The following is an 18,421-nucleotide window of genomic DNA, read 5'->3' as shown; positions in this document are numbered from 1 at the left end:
TACACAACAAGCAGAATAACAAATTAACAAATAAAGTCTTAACATATTTATTTTTTTCATCTAAAAGGCCAAATTTGGGTAGAAAAGACAGCTATACATATACATTTACATCAGCCTCTAATGAGCTCTGTCACAGCTTAAACATTATACAGTAATAAATGAAACCTTAGGAAACACTCAATTTATTAAGGGATTTTACATTTTCCCATGACTCATATATCTCCCTAGAGGATATAATTAACTAAAATGCTATAAAGAATTTAAGAAAACATCAAGCAAAAGATGAGGGGTCGCTTCTTGAATTCAGTGAAATATAATAGGAACAATAATTGAAAAGAATTTGCTCAATGGAACAGTGAATTACCTAAGTGATAAATGCTTAAATGTTACTAGGCTTGTTACAAACTTTGTCTTTATGTAGATATGCGAGACAAGGAACCTGACAAATGCTACTACTTTTAAACTCTTCTTTGAAAACAACATACACACACACAGAGTACAGCCAATTGCTGATGGTAAGGATGTCTATCTTTATTCTTAACTTAACATGCAGAATGAGTTGGGAGGAGTCCTGCTAGAAATCTGGTTTAGATTCAATGCTTACACTCATCAAACTAATGGATCATATACTCTAGGCATTATGTAACACATTAGAGATAAAGGGGTTATCAAATATGATTGAATATTCATTTTTAGAAAGATTGAAGAATAAATATACTCCCAAAACACTAATACCAGAATATCTAGAAATCTGTCCTAAAAAATGGATAATCTTCATGGGGAAAAATAAGACATGCTAAAAATTAGACTAATACGGGGAAATTTGTAATATGCATTTCCTGAGGGCTTCTGTCCATCTCTGTAACTGGAATCTTGGATTTTAATAATTCTGCTGTTGAAAACAACTGGAAAATTGAAGAATACACATGCAAAAAATGTTTTCAGATATTTGACAGTTGGCAACACAAGACTATGATCTGTGAGAGAAGGGACACATTTGCTGGTCCCTGACACAGGGCGGTGGTCGAGCACACGGAGAACACAATAGGCATATTGAGTTGAAGATGCAAAATTAGATCAGGCAGGTCTGAGGTGCCTGGAATATGTGGAGCTGAGTACTGAAATGGAGAGACTTAAGCAGACAAAGTGGTTAAGATATTGGCAGAAGTCTGTTTGAGACTAAATAATTCCTAAGCTGCATGTATGAAGGTAAGACTCCATAAGAGCAGATCAAGAACAACTACCAGGGAAAGAGAAACTACCAGAGATCTTTATGATGAGACTACTAGTTCACAAATGGTTGGGATATGTTCAAATTCTGTCAAACATTAGTGAGGAAACTCAATGAATATTTATGGCCATTCAATGAAGACGGTAGAAGAGAGAAGAAATTGCCTCAGAGGAAAGGATCCATTAAACTCCACGCTAACAGAACTCAACATTAGCTCTCAAAAATATTAAGCAGATTTGCAAGTAAATAAACTGCCTGCCAAACAAAACTCAACACTGTTTAAAAAACAATTGAAAAATTCTGATAACTGAAGAATGTCTGCAATGTCCAACATTCAAAGAAATATTTATTTTCACACTGAAGAAGAAAAATGTTATCCATAAGCGTGAGAAAAATAAATTATCAGTATTTTTCTCTGATAATACTAAAAAACAATACTAATAAAATGAGAACTTTAAAACAGTTATAAATATTTGCAGGAATTTAAGAGCAAACGTGGATACTAAAGAGAGAAATAGGAATTACGATAGAGAACAAATTGAGTTACTAAAGCTGAATGTAATATTGGAAAGTAATATTTCATTGTTCATTTGATAAAAGCAGATAAGACGTTGCAGGAAAAAAAAAATAGTGAATTTGAACACTAGCCAATAGAAACTATCCACATCTAAGTACCAAAAGACAAAAAAAAAAAAAACATTAAACATTTAAAAATGTGAAAGACCTATGGAAAATACATCACATACAGAAAAAAAATAATGATAAGAATGAACACAGAATTTATGAAAAAAACTAATGTGCGCCAGAAGAAAATTAAGTAACCTATTTAAAACATTAGAAAAAATATCAAACTATAATTCTGTATTAGGCAAAAACATAATTTAAAAACTGAAATAAATATACGATTTCCTGATCTGTTTCTGGTAATGACGAAGCAAGCTTTGCTAAGACAAACCACCTCACAGTTAAAAACTAATATCTTAGGAAAAAAAACTGAAAGTAGAGGAGAGAAACCAAAGTTAGGTAGATTCTGAAAGATATTAGACCCTAAAGGAATGGGTGATTTCCCCATTTTTCAACTTCTATTTTGAGGGAAGGCCCCAGTCTGCACCATTCAAATAACAATCTTATACATAACCTACAGTATTTCTGATCTAAAGAACAAGAAGACAGAGTTTGGGACAAGCACAGCCATACAAAAATTAGGGATGAATTCCAGAAAGGAGTCAGTCAGGGAAATTTAGACCCATATTCAGTGTTCACTGACCCTGAACCGTGTAAGTATGGGGCAGATTCCAGTAGCCAAGACAAGGCTAAAAATATGAACTGACATTTGTTTTGCAAACCATGAGACAAAATTTGCAGTTTGAGTCAAACTGTGTTAACTTCCTGCTAAAATAAAATATGAATAAATAAAAAAAGAAAATATGAAATCAACACTCTTAAGAAGAATATAACAGAATTCAGTCATCTTCACAGCAAAATTCACATTGTCCAAGATAGAATCCAAATTCCTTGACACTCAAATGTACAAGAAAATTAGAGCAAACTTTGAAGTGGTAATAGATACTGATTTGTGGCTCTTCTATTTTCTTTTCAGTTTTAGGACAGTTCTGTGTACCTTGGGTTGTGGCTTTATTAGCTTTCTGGCCTCTCCTACGCACTCCATCCTTGCATCTCAATCTGTTTTCATATGTGGAGCTCTCAGGTGGGGGAAAGTTTTCTGCCGTCCTTAGTGATAGCACAACTCCTCTTTGTATCACTGCAAGATCTTGGGTCAAAGAACTGAACATAATAGTCAAAACAATAAAACTTCTACAAGAAAATATGGAAAAGTAGTTTTACCTAGGACACATATAAAAAAATTTTTAAATTCAGTAAAAAAAAAGAACAATCTAAATTAAAACGGCAAAAATACACTTTACAAAGAAGATATATGAATGACCAACAAGTACACAGAAAAGTGTTCATTGTCACTAGTCATCAGGTAAATAAAAACTAAAATCACAATGAGATATCATTTACACTAATTTCCATTTCTAAATTAAAAACAAATTAAAAAAATAAAATTAATTTAAAAAATTTTTAAATTTCCGAATCAAATACTGGCAAGGATGTGGAAAAAATGAAACTCTCATATTTAGCTATTGGTAATGGAAAATGATACAATAAGTTTTGAAAGCTGGCAGTTTCTTATAAAGTGAAGCATACATTTACCTTATGATCTAGTAATTCCAATTTTAGATCTATAACAAAGAGAAATTAATGTATAAGTCCACAAATATACTTAATATGAGTGTTCATACTAAACGTTTCATCAATAGGAGAATAGTTAAAAAATTGTGATATATTTATGCAGTGGAATATCATTCAGCAATATAAACGCATGGATGAATTTCAAAGTCACTAGGCTGAGTGAAAGAAGCCAGATTGTGAGTAAGTATTGTGTGATTCCACTTAAGAACTTCAGAAACAGGGAAAATAGCTCTAGGAGTAGAAACCAGAGTGGTAGTTGCTGGGGGTAGGAGGAGGATATTGTTTGAGGGATACGGTATAAGGAAAATTTCCTTACAGTTGGAGTGGCCTACAGTGTGGGGATTATAGAGCAGTAGGGAATTTTCTTTGGTGTTGAAAATATTCTATATCTTGATTTAGGTATTAGGAACAAGGGAAATACATTTTTCAAAACATCAATTTCTACCATTTAGATCCATGTTTAACTGAATGTGAATTTTCCTCAATTCTTATATATAAAGAAGTTACAGAGAAAGAAGACATACGGAAAATTTATGAGAGATGGAATGTACCACCTTATATAGATTTTACTCCCAATGAAGTTGTACTGGACGTTATTTAAGAGTGATAGGATCTCAGCTCAGGAGACACTACCTTTGAGACACTCATTATAGTAACACATATAGTAACAGAGTAATTGTTATGGGTTCACCATATGAAAGGACAAGGCATATATATCACTCACTTAAAGATGAGACATTAATATTAAATCTTCTAGTTATAGATCTTGTTACTTTGGGCAAATTACATCATTTATCTGAGATTAGTGTCCTCCAAATATGGGACTAGTAATATCTATCTCACAAAAGTTAAGTGATATGTTTTAAACACAGTATTTACTACTTATTTTTATTGGAACAATAAATCCAAATGAAAAGTTCTATGTGATGATAATAATGTGATTTACAGTTTTGCAACTGCTCCAGTCTCACTGGGATAAAGCTGATGTCAAAGTGTTTTCCACTGTTAACTTTAATCACTGACTCTGTGTCAGTGAGTACCTTTATGTCATGTAGGTCTCCACAGAACTGCATCATTTATGTTGTTTTGTTCATTTGCTTGAATAGTCTTTCATATCTTCTCACTAGGGAAGATGTAGGGTGTTTTGCATAATTAGCAGGCACAAAAAGGCAATTTTTAAAAATCTTTCAGATGATTTGAGCACAATCATCTGAATAAATTACATGCTACTTCCTCAGGGAGCATCACAAAGAGAGAGGAGAAGCATAAATTCTCCCTACCCAAAGAAAAAGTAAGAGTAGTTTGGGAGAAGAAAATCCAGTTCTTCATTAAAGTTGAGTGACTAGGAATTGTTGTTGATTTAGGTTAGCATCTGGGTGTTGGTAATTTCCCATGATTCCTGGCTTCTGACCGTGGACACTCTTATGGTCATTGACAATGGATTCTTTACATCATAAAAATTCATTATCTCCTTTGAAACTGGGTTCCCTGGAGTAGTATGGGATTTTTAGGGCATTTAATCCCATGAATTCACTAGATGTCATAGATTCATTCGATTTGTGAAAGTTGATAGTGGCATTTGGATATTACAAGTGAAGAGGAAGTTAGAAATGTCTGAAAAAATCATCACCAATTTCATCTATTAGAAACTATTATGATTAGGATTTGCGGATAAAATACAGAATGCCCAGCTACATTTGAATTTCAGATAAGCAACAAATAATTTGTAGTATATGTCCTATGTAATATTTGATAAATATTCTTTTATATAAATATACCCAATGCAATATTTGGAAAATAATATTTTAAGATATGTATTATGCACATAATATTTTATAAAATGAAAATAAGTTTAACATAAGGATATATATATCCTTATGTATCAGGATAAACTCCCATGCCTGAATTTATAGATTTTTTACTTGTTTGCTTATTTTCCCTACTAGTTGCTTATTACTCAGGTTGGTTTTTTCAGAATGGACTTTACAAACTGATTGAGTAGACTGACAAATAAATAGAATGATTTTTACAAGTTATGGAGAAAGCCCTGAACCTCAAATAATTCCTAACTGATATCGCCATGTCTTAAGATTGAAAAAGTCAGTCGTCCCTTTGCATCCTTCTTGTATTTTGTCTCCTCTGATGGTTAGCCCTAAATGGAACTATTTAAAATGAAAATACCAAGATGTTCAAAACTAATCAGAGATATCCTTTTCCAAATGAGAAGAAAGTGCTGGGTATTACCATATTTTTAAGATCCTGATAGCAATTCTTTTCAATAAATACCCAGAAGTGGGATTGCTGAATCTTATGGGGAGTTGTTAATTAACAAGTATAAAGTTTCAGTTATGCAAGATGAATAAGATCTAGAGATCTGCTGTAGAACATTGTGCCTATAGTTAACAATACTGTATTGTACGCTTAAAAATCTGTTAACAGGGTAGGTCTCATGTTAAGCATTCTTACCACAACAAGATAAAAATTGAAATAAAAAAAGACGAGTGAGCATGGTGAAAGAATCCAGACATCTTGAACGGGAGAAGGAGATAATAACTGACAGTGAAAATGGAGATAAAAGACAATAAACACTAGAATAATTCTTAGCAAAGCACTGAAGACTTCAAAGTCGTGGAATTGGTACCTGAATTCTGAATTCCTTTGCTTAATCCGGTGTATCTCGTGTTCTACAGGAAAACCCGTGACAGCAGGCCTTGCAACACTTGGTTCTTATTTGTGAAACAGGAAGGGACCTGAGAGCAGAGTGGGACTCAATGGAGAATCAGCAGACGACTTCAACTAGGAAAGAGGGGGAGCAGTGGCTCACCAATCTCCAGTAGAGCCTTCCTCCGCCGTCCCCATTTCTTGGATGGACTGGCTAAATCAACAACCAAAATTAGCAGATCCTAGAATTCTGCCAACTGCCACAGGGTGGGACCAGATTCAGCTGCTGAAAACTGTAGGTTTGGACATTGTGGTAGGCTTCCAGAAGTTTCTACTTGACAGACGTGCAGGCTAAAGCTGAGCATTACCTTGCGTTATAGTAATTTTATCTTGTATTTTAACGGACAATATTTTGAACTACAATCACTCCTCCAATTGGAAATCATGCTCACAGAGTTCCAGATTTTTGTTGAGGAGAAACTGAATGTGAGAGAAATAAAATACAAATGGATTAAGCTAAAGCAGCTTCACTATCTTTAATCAGAGCAGTTCCACTTTGTTTTCCTGACTTCCCGTGTAAATTTTATGAAATGGAGAGGGCTGTACTTATCACTGAAAAATATGAAAATCACAGTGTTATGCTCTATATGTACTTCATTGTACAATTTGAGAAATAAGTTGAAAATAATGTAAGATGTAATAAATGCTCAAATACTTATTTTAAATGCCTTATATACCTATCATATCCACAGTGGAGGAATTAATTTATGCATATAAATAAGCATTTAAAGGAATTAAAGAATATAGAATTAAATATTCAAAATCCCTGAGTATTGATATAAACCATATATTTTAGCAGGAATGGATCCAGATCTTATGCATCTTGAAGCTTATACTAATTTGAGGATTTTCTTTTCAGAATAAGTAATAAAATTGTACATATAAGTTGAGGCATAAATGTGAATATTTATTTAGAATGGAAAAAGAATTTTAAAGATTCAGTTTTAAACAAACTAATACCCACAAACATCATAAAATTTATGAATATAATATTTTTGTTAATGAAATTTCATACACATCTCAGCATATTGGGTGACAGGAGTGTTCTTAGAAGCCATTCCTACACCAAAATACATAGCATTATTCAATGATAAATGTCATTGATTTTGAATCGTATAAACATACCCACTAAATATCAAATAAGTCAATCTTCCCTTAGCTGGACCCTACAAATGCCTGCAGACACACCAGGGCATCCTGACATTAGTTGAAGTGTGATGGAGCAAAAGTTGAAATGGAAAGAGAAAGTGAGCCTAATGGATCAAGGTTAAATATTTTACATTTGCAACTTTTACAAAGATATATCTTTGTGAGTTTGTTGCTAAGGCCCCACCCAGGGCCTTGAAAGTACAAATGAAGGACCCTAAATCTTAAACTTCATTAGCTTTACATTATCTCTGCCTGTCTCTTTAAGAATATCAAAATTCCACAAGAAGTCTCAGACAAAAATGAAAGTATAGTAAAGAAAACTTGTGATGCCATTGCGTAGAGAACATAAAGTCTAATATTTCTATATTAATTCCTATATGGCTGTTTTAAATCAATGCCTATGTTCCGAACATTGCTGAGTCTACCCAGAGTGTAATCTGTCACAATGGTACATATGTTTCATTTGGATCCCTCCCCTTGGAAAGTAGATAATTCTATCATTTATTTTAGTTTTAAAATCAGGTATGGGAATTATTTTTCTACTCCTTAGTATGAAGAAAAATCTCCATTCTGTCTACAAATATAATTTGTTTAGATGGCACTACACGAAAGCTATCAACAACTTCTCTGTTTCTTCCCAGAAGAGCTAACTGGATTAAATGGGCCAACGGAATCTAACACTGCTCACAGAATTCATTCTGATGGGAGTCACAAGGCGGCCTGAGCTGCAGGTTCCCCTGTTTTGGGTCTTCCTCATCATCTACACAATCACAGTGGTGGTCAATCTGAGTATGATCATCTTGACCCAGGTGGATTCCGCCTACACACACCTATGTATTTTTTTATCAAACACCTGGCCTTCATTGATCTTGGTAATGCTACTGTCATTTGTCCCAAGATGCTGCTAAATTTTGTTGTGGAGCAAAATACCATTTCCTATTATGCATTTGCCACACGGTTGGCTTTCTTTCTTATGTTAATCATCAGTGAATTTTTCATCTTGTCAGCCATGGCCTATGACCGTTATCTGGCCATCTGTAACCCTTTGCTCTACCATGTTATCATGTCCCAAAGACTTTGTCATGTACTGGTAGGCATTTGATACCTCTACAGCACCTTTCAGGCTCTAATGTTCACTGTAAAGATTTTTACATTGACCTTTTGTGGCTCTAACGTCATCAGTCATTTCTACTGTGATGATGTTCCCTTGTTACTTATGTTCTGCTCAAATGCACAAGAAACAGAATCATTGATCATACTATTTTCAGCATTGAATTTGATCTCTTCCCTCCTGGTAGTCCTAATGTCCTACATACTCATTCTGATAGCCATATTTCGAATGCATCCTGCAGAGGGCAGGAAAAGAGCTTTCTCCACATGTGGTTCTCATGTGATGATGGTGGTTGTATTCTATGGGCCTCTACTGTTTATGTACATGCAGCCCAAATCCACTCATTCCTTTGATACTGATAAAGTGGCCTCTGTGTTTTACACTTTAGCGATCCCCATGCTTAACCCCTTGATCTACAGCTTAAGGAACAAAGAGGTAAAAAATGTCTTCCACAGAGTCTTTAAGAATCAATGCAAACTTTGTATCTAATATTCAATATGGAATGTTGTTCTAATAAACTATGATAAAGGCAAACGTCACTTGATAATATTTTTCATAGATATAATTACATTCTTTTTGCCTCCAGAGCAAAACTAATTATAATGTACAAATAGATTGGTCCCTTTATATTCAGCCAAATTAATTCTCATATTTTAGAAATCAATTAACTGTCACTCTGTCCCCAACATTCCTCATTTTTGACTCAATTTTTCCTTTAGTGATCCCACAGAACCTCTCATTTCTCCCAAAGGACACACTTAAAGCTCTACATCAGTAAACTACATGTCTTCTTCTGTCAGTATTTTTAAAGCACGTATCTTTTCAATCTGGTTTTCATTGTATTTTGTGAACCTAAAACAAAAATGTAAACAAAGTGAGTCTCTTGCAGACAGCATATAGTTGGATCATGATTTTTTTAAATCCATTCTGCCAATCTCAGCCTTTGGAGAATTAAATTCATTTGCATTGAAAGTAATTACATTACAAGATCTCCTTGAGTTTGTGCCTGAACCCTAACTTGGGCATGTCTACAGTGAAGGTCCACAAGGCTGATAAAAGACTGATCATGGAATTGTAAGCTGAACAGTTCCAGAGATCATATAGAGCAGGAAGACATTAGAGTTCCAAAAAGCCAGAGTAGAGAGTCCTCGTTCAACACTTGGGCATCCAGTAGAGATCTTAGAGATAAAAGCTACCACAGACCCCTACTCATATAGTTTGAAAACAAGTCTGAAAAAGAGACAACTGATTCTTGTTTAAAACACTTAACATTCTTTTAGGAAGACAGAAAAAAGCACTTATTAACATAAAATTTACGATATTCAGCCAGCCGCAAACACTAAACATGTCTGAAAGCAAGCAAGAACACGTGATGCCTCCCAGGAGATGATTAAAGTAGATCCTTAAATGACAGTGATGGTAGAATTATCAGCCAAAGACTTTAAAACAGACTGTAAATATGTTCAATATACTGACTGATTTAAGAAAACACTAACATTTTGAGGAGACAATTGAAAAATTAAAAAATAACCAGATGAGACTTGTAAAGATTGAAGTACAGTGTTGGATATGAACAAATATTTATTGAATGAAAGTAACAGCAAATTATACACTGAAAAGGAAAGAACTATACTTAAACTTATCACAGTAAAGACTACCCAAAATGAAGCCAGAAAGAAAACAAAATACTGAACAAAAACTGTGAAAATAGTCTCAGTGATCTGTAGAACTATGACGAGTTACGTACTGCACATGTAAATGTAGGTCCAAGTAGAAAGAAGAGACTGTATGGGGCAGAAAAAACGTTGGAAGAAATGCTGGCCAGAATTTTTTCCAAAATAGTTGAAAAGAAACAAACTATAATTCCAAAAACAGAAAAAGCTAAAATAATTCTAAGCAGAATAAGTGGATAGGAAATTATGCCAACTTACACACACCACAATCAACTTTTTGAAAATCAACGACAAAGAGAAATCATTAAAAACAGGGATAAAACATAGTTTATGAAGAGATGAAGAAAAGATTTACCATTGATTTATTGGCAGAAACAATACAAGTTGTAAGGTGTTGTCTTATGTCAACCTATAGTAATATATCCAACAAAAATAACCTTGGTCAATGGATGTTGTATTATCAAATATTGCATAATCTTTTTCTAGGAAGTCATTCTTTTGTTTACTCACATGTTGTGTGTGTGTGTATAATTTACCTAATATGTGCATGATATTGTGTAACTGAGATGCCCACAAAGACATATTTATGATTTCCAGTGTTTAGTGATATCACATAATTTATTTATTCAGTTAGACTCAGGCATGAAATACTTTTGGTTTTTCTTAATGGGACATTCTGAGAATAATTAACATTTAACCAAAGCATTCTCCCTCTGGTAATTATGTGCAATTTGTTTACCCTTGAAACAGATTAAAGAAGTTTCCACAAAATGAGTCTCAAAGGGGTAGAGAAAAACTTATATCCATTCTGCAACAACTGCTAAAGATTAAAACAACAGCAAGCCCAAGTAGATTCTCTACTAAGGTGAGTAGGAAGGATCGGTCTTTGAAAATTTCTCAGGGCATACGGCTTAAACTGGATCATCACCAAAGATCTTGGAGGATATTATGCTCTCAAGAACAGGTTCTTCCTTTGCAATATACTGTTCTGTCATCAATAGGATTAATGTGTGGGTCAGACCTGTCAGAGAGTCCCTGATACTCTGTGCTGTGCATTTAGATCTTAGTTTTCAAATACATTTACAGCTTCAGTCGTCTATTCTAACAAGGGTCATTGTCCATCCTTATTTACCTGGTGAATTTCCTGTCCCACTTTCCGTTTCCTGTCTGCTCAGGGTGACCTTAATGGAGAGGCCTCATACCTCTGTCTTATGTTTATGAGAGTATATTTTGAAGACAGAACGATTTTGTTTGAATGTTGACTCCACCACTTACTATCTGAGTGACTTTGGTTAAGTTATTTAACACCTTGTGGCTCAGTCTCCTCAACTCTCAAATGGAGAGGGTAACACTATCTACTTCCTAGAGTTATTGTGTGGATCATATGAGTTAATACGTGTAAAGTGATCAGTAAAGTGCCTGGTACATGATGAGTTCTCTATCAGCGCTTGACATTCATTTGTACTCTTCCTGCTGGGCCTCTACATGAATCTCCATGAAGAGTTCATAAATCTTCAGAATGGCCAAGTCCTTTTTATGCAGAAGAGGGGTGTATGATTGGAAGATCATTAGAAGTGATTCAATAGGCAGAAATGACAGTTGTGGCAAATGTGGACAGGATATTAATAACAAAATTCTAAAATTAACATATTATAGCATTAGATTTTGTGTTGGGCAAACAAGCCAAACTTATAGTGAGAAGTATAGAAATATATATTTAATGGTCAGAGGTTTCCTAATCACCACCTGATTCATCCCTCCACCAACAGTTCAGAAAGTCTTTTTATTTATGTCTTGCTGCTTTTAAACACCTTTGATGATTGTCAGTTATTTAAGATTTGTAGTTTAGGTGTAGATGTTTGTTTTACAAATTACTTGAAAATTTTAAAAAGCTGAAATATAATGGAGAGGTCTTTTGACACACTTAAGATTTTTTTGCGTCAAAAGAAATAGATCATAGTAGCTGTGTCAAAACAACCACTCCAAAATGCCCCTTTTATTTCATTTATTCTGTTTGTATGTTTTTTTGCTCAGGAAGATTCACCCTGAGCCAATATCTGTTACGAATCTTCCACTTTTTTGCTTGAGGGAGATTGGCCTTGAGGTAACATCTATGTCAATCTTTCTCTAATTTGTATGTGGGTCACTGCCACAGCATGGCTGATGAATGGTGTGCGCCCGTGCCCAGGATCCAAATCCAGGCCATTGAGGCAGAGCACACTGAAATTAACTACTATGCCACAGAGCTGGCTGCCTATCTTGCCCCTTTTAAAGCCTACTTTACCAAAGTTTCAATGAATGTGTGTTTTGTATCAGTCTTAGCCTATGGAAAGTGATGCTGTCAGCTAGGAATGCCTGGGGGTACTCAACTTGGCCTGTACTAGTTGTGGTGAGCCCCCAGAGACACTTCCCCCAACCAGATACAATGTTGTGGCTAGACAACGCGTGCTAGATAATGTTGTGGCCTTCATGGTTCTTGTTATGATTATAAGACATGCCTCAGCAACAACAGTCAGGGAACTATGAACAAACAAGATTTATCACCCAGATCCTGGAGGGCGCACAGCATGCCTGGGGCCACACAGCGAGGTTGCAGGTAGAGAGAGAGAGAGAGTGCAAACCTAGGGTTCTGCCTTTACTAAGGTTGAGGGTGGGAGCAGAGGGTTTTGCACTGGGTTTACTTTTTATTAGTGAATTGAAAACATAAGAGCAGGAATTAATGCATAGGAAGGGAAGAGCAGGACCATGCAAGCAGTCAGTTATCTAGGTCACCCAGTGATTTCTAAAAGGGGAAGTTCATGGGTGGAGCAGCCTGCCTCTTTATCTAATTGTGTAGCTGGCAATGTGTTTATTAGAGATGAATATCTTTGAAATGGGTGCTGTGGCAATCAGAAGCTTAATATCAGGCACTTACATTATATTCAAAAAATGCTAATTTTCAGGCACTTACACTACAATGTGAGTCCAGGTATGTGTAGCTTTGGCCTGATGGGAAGAGGAGTCTTTATTTATAATTTGAGACAAAATGTCTCTATATCTCATATCCCATTGTATGTACGTTTTAAATTCTCTTAGAAGATAGCAACCTAAGTATAATAATTATTGATTTGATACCTTGCATATGTCACTAAGATGAACTATATGGAGAAACACAGTCATACTGCAGTGACCAAGGTGACTGATTATTCTCATGGGGATCACCGACAACCCTGGGCTGCAGGCACCTCTCTTTGGAGTCTTCCTCATCATATACTTGGTGACAGTGATGGGTAATCTGGCCATGGTTATCTTGACCCATTTGGACTCCAAGCTACGTACCCCCATGTACTTCTTCCTTAGACATTTGTCAATTACTGATCTTGATTACTCCACTGTCATTGGCCCAAAAAAGATGACAAACTTTGTGGTGCACAAAAATACAATTTCCTACAATTGGTGTGCCACCTAGCAGGCATTCTTTGAGATTTTCATCATCACTGAACTGTTTATTCTATCAGCAATGGCCTATGATCGCTATGTAGCCATCTGCAAACCTCTTCTCTACGTGGTCATCATGGCAGAGAAAGCATGTTGGGGGCTGGTACTGACTCTTTATCTGTACAGCACATTGTTGTCACTATTTCTCACAATTACGTTATTTAACTTGTCCTTCTGGGGCTCTAACATCATCAATTATTTTTACTGTGACAGCCTCCCTCTGATATCCATGCTCTGTTCTGACACATGAATTAGAATTGATCATCTTGGTCTTTCCGGGCTGTAATTTGCTCTCTTCCCTCTTGATTGTTCTCATATCTTATATATTTATTCTTGCGGCCATTCTCAGAATGAACTCAACTGAGACTAGGCACAAAGCCTTCTCCACCTGCAGCTCCCATCTGACAGTGGTGGTTGTGTTCTGTGGAACATTATTGTTCATTTACCTGCAACCCAAATCCAGCCATACTTTTGATATTGATAAAATGGCCTCTGTGTTTTACACCCTAGTGATCCCTGTGCTGAACCCACTGATTTACAGCCTAAGGAACAAGGAGGTAAAAGATGCTGTGAAGACAAATTTAACTAATCGATGCAAAAATTCCCTTTTAATATAATCTTAATGTTCAGTTGCAAAGGTGGGCTCAAAAATCTTTGCTAAATTCTTTTTCAGAAACTTTATGGCATCAAAAAGTAGGAGTATTTTACTAGATTTTTTTCCTCTTTTTCTAGATAAAACATTTCCTCTTATATCTTGATGTACTCTTCTCAACTGGAGTAGAATAAATAAATATAGTAGCCAGGTAGTATAAGTCCCAAGTGATTTTTAAAGTCATATTGGTACCTATTTTATTTAGAAATAAGGCAAATCATACTAAATTTTTGTTAGACTTGCTGAGGCAAACATGTCTTAAATACTCACAATAGAGCCAAATTAACCAGAAAATTCGTAATACATATTTTATAGCAGTCACTGTATATTAAAGAAAAAAAAGATTGAACCATGAAGACTATGTAGACTCGATAGGAGACAAGATAAGTAAATGTGTGATTATAACATTACGTGAAAATACTGATCCAAGAATCTAGGCTAAATAGAAAATAAATTGTGCCACCTCAAAATGACATAAACAGTCAGAGTGAATTAATATTTTATATCTCAAGGATAGGGTGGGCATTTGGGAAAATTTTTGATCAGGAACCATGAGAAAAATATTGGCTAATTGTGGGTCCCCCTTGACAGATCTCCACACTATAGCTAATTTCAGTTTATGATAGGCTTTTGATAAACAAGCTGACTTTGGATTGGCAAAGTCAAAATAAGCGAGTTATCTGGTCACCTACTGGAATGATATCAATATTTTGAAAAATCTATAGCAGTGATAAATATTAAAGATAAGTGATACACTCAAGGGTTAATTGCATTTTCTTTCATGTCTATTTGACTTCTTCATCAGCTTTTATACACAGTGACAATATTTTGCATGGATTCTGGGCTAACACAATGCTTCATTCAGGTTGTATAATCATTCGGCAAATGCACAGATTCCTTACATCTTATTATTCTCCTGATTTGAATAGGCATTTTTTAGATTTTTAAAAATATATACACTACCCCAATCATACTTGTTTCAATCTACCCTAGTATTCAAATTGAAAATTGTGGGGAATTAAATCAGAATATGAACCAGAATCTCTTTATCCCTGACACATGAATTTTATGTTTTCTCTTTTTTAATGTACTGGAATTTACTTTATTAAAGAGAGTTGATCTTAGGTGTTCTTACCACAAAAAGAAAAAAATTTAACTATGAGGTGATGGATATGTTAATTAGCTTGAGTTTGGTAATCATTTCACAATATATACATATATCAAGACATCAAATTGTACACCTTAAATATATACAATTTTTTTTTATTGCCCATAACCTCAGCAAAGCTGGAATAAATTTTTAAATCAAAAAATAAAATAAAATGTAAATTGAACACAGTAGAAGAAATACAAAATTACATTCTCCAATCAAGTCAATTTTTTTACCACATTGGTATACTTTTCCCAGATTCTGTCATTTCTATTACTATTCAGAAACCAAAAGTAAAATAATATTAACAGCATTTTCCAAGAATATCCATATAGAAAGGTCTTTAAAAAAAATCTTAATGCATCATCTTTCCTGCAACTTATTTTATGTGAGAATTCATCGTGAACATCTTTCTTAGCAAATAAACATTAAATATTATTTTAATGTCAGCATAAATGTCATTTTCAATACACAGTGGAGTATAGATCAAAAACTTGGTATTTGGCCATTCTTTGACTGATGAACATTTTATTATTTGCAGCTTTTTATTTATTTTGCCACTATAAAAAATGCTGTGATAAGTAGTCTTGTGCTTATAACATGGTATACCATTGCTTTTTATTCTAAGATAGATGTATAAGATTTCTTCCACATGCTAATGACGTGTTGTTAGATCACTGTTTTACAAATATCCATAATAATTTGAAATAAAAAGAAAACACTGAGAAAAAGTTGTATGCATTGTGATTTTTTGCCAAGTAGTATTTTCTCTTTTTTGTAATTTTCAAAGAAAGGATATTAAGATGTACTGACATATCTTTTTCTTTGTGTGATGATAAAATTGCAAAATGGTGATAACAGGTGGGTAGCATCACCTATTTGATATCATAGCTACAACATGAAGGGTTCTAAAACATTTTCTTTTCTACAGAAAGCTTATAGTATTCCCTACTTCACTGGATAGGGCCCTTGTCCCTTATTGCCACAAAGCACATTTTCTCATCATCACTATAATGGTGAATAATTTAGAAATAACGTTGCCTCAAGGTGCATTTCCTACCTGGACACTGCAGCAATTCAATTCCTATCTCATGACTTCCTTATGAAGGTAGCAAGACATATTCTCTTTCTTGACGGGGTTATCTCAAAGATTTCAAATTTCCTACATGGAACAGGAAGCCTTCTGGCTTTAAGATGATAGAGAGAGATGGCTCAAAAAGAAATTATCTCTTTTAATATCTTATCCTAAGGTTCCAAGTGGTTCATCCCTTAATTTAACACTGTAGTGTTGAGGCCAAGGTAAAATTTAACAAGACTCAATTTTAAGTTACAGATCAAATTTTAATACTAAATTAATTTAATAACCACTACCAAATGTGATTATTCTCAGAACAGACAGGTATGGACCTAGGCTTATGGTGTACAGTTGTTGTGGCCCAGGGCAGCCCACTCTAAAATATCCCACTATGGCCTGTTGATTATTTTGAATTCAAGTTACTTGAGAAACAGTTAATGCAAAAAAAAAAAAAAAAAAAGGAGGCATTTTAACTATCCTCTCTCTCTTCCTCCCGAAAGCAGGAAATAAATCCCCCATGTGAAATGTGCTGTCCGTACATTTTTATCACCAAAGTGGGACAATCATGGCCAAGGAGCCTATACAAACAAACACTATTACTTCTTTACTCATTTACTACCCCAAACCCAAACTCTGCTTAAATTCCTTACTAATTAAGTACTCAAACCTCAGTTTATTTGTCCCATCAAATTATCACAAATTTATTGCTACTTTGGGTGGGAAAGGCTTATAAACTACCTGCATTGTTCACTCTCTGAGCATCATTTTTTATGATCGCCCATGCACACGTGTTAAATTGTTTTTTCTCCTGTTGATCTGGTCTTGTGTCAATTTTATTGTTATCCAGCCATAATGACTCAAGAGGGTTAGAGAGGGAAGATTTCCCCCTCCCAACCCAAAGTGCCCCATGTCTGGCTTTACATCTGCCTTTATACAGTAGAGAAAAGATCCAGAATAGCTAAGACATCTTGAAAAAGAGCAAAATTGGAGAACTTATAATACTGATTTAAAGACTAACTATAAATCTGTAATAATCAAGATAGAGCAATATTTTATAAAGACAGTAAATAGAACAATGGAAAAGAAGAGAGTTTAAAACACTTGCACATATGTATGTTCAATTGATTATCAGCTAAGAAGCCAAAGAACTTCAATGGGATCCAAGATATATATGAATATTCTCCACAAATCAATAATGAAAAGACAAACAACCTAGTAAAAGTGGGGGAAAAGATCTGAAAAGACATGTCACAGAAGAAAACATGAATGGTCAATAAACACATAAAAAAAGCGTTAACATCCTTAGTCACCAGGAAAGTGAAATTACAATAACAATGAGATATTACTTCCCATGCACTAATCTTGATAAAATTAAAAATACTAGATTACCGAATACAAAGTATCATATCAGCTACTATGTTCAGCTCTCGAAATTATCATACATTGCTGAGTGGAGCACACAAAGGCACTTCACTTTGGAAAAAAGTTTTAAAGAAATTAAACACATTACTATCACATGACCCAGGAATTCCCCTCAGGGATCTAAGTCCTAATGAATGAAAACATATCCAGAAAAACGTGTGTATATTAATGTTACTGATGGCTTTATTTATAATAGTAAAAAATGGAAATATTTCAACTATCCATCAAGAGATAAAAAGACGAATTGTGATATACAAATAAAATGGAATACTGCCATTAGTAAAATGGAATGAACTGCCCATACATGCAATAGCGTGGATGAATTTCAATAGCATTAAGGTGAGCAAAAGAAACCAGCCCATACATGCAATAGCGTGGATGAATTTCAATAGCATTAAGGTGAGCAAAAGAAACCAGACGTAAACATATTATATTATTCCATTTATATGAAATTCTAAAACAAGTAAAATAAATCTATGATGATATAAATCCTAGTAATTGTGG

At 34.5% G+C, this 18,421-nt stretch overlaps 2 pseudogenes; both read left to right on the top strand.

Annotated features, from left to right (window-relative positions):
• The first annotated feature begins 8,013 nt into the window (after positions 1-8,013).
• On the top strand, positions 8,014-8,957 carry LOC147912607 (olfactory receptor 8K5-like; annotated as a pseudogene).
• A 4,325-nt stretch (positions 8,958-13,282) lies between these two features.
• Positions 13,283-14,329, top strand: LOC147912606 (olfactory receptor 8K1-like; annotated as a pseudogene).
• Positions 14,330-18,421: the final 4,092 nt, after the last annotated feature.

Source organism: Ceratotherium simum, chromosome 34 (genome assembly GCF_057802395.1).
Source record: "Ceratotherium simum simum isolate JZ-2026a chromosome 34, ASM5780239v1, whole genome shotgun sequence".
Lineage (NCBI taxonomy): Eukaryota > Metazoa > Chordata > Mammalia > Perissodactyla > Rhinocerotidae > Ceratotherium > Ceratotherium simum.
This window is presented reverse-complemented; position numbering and strand designations above follow the sequence as displayed.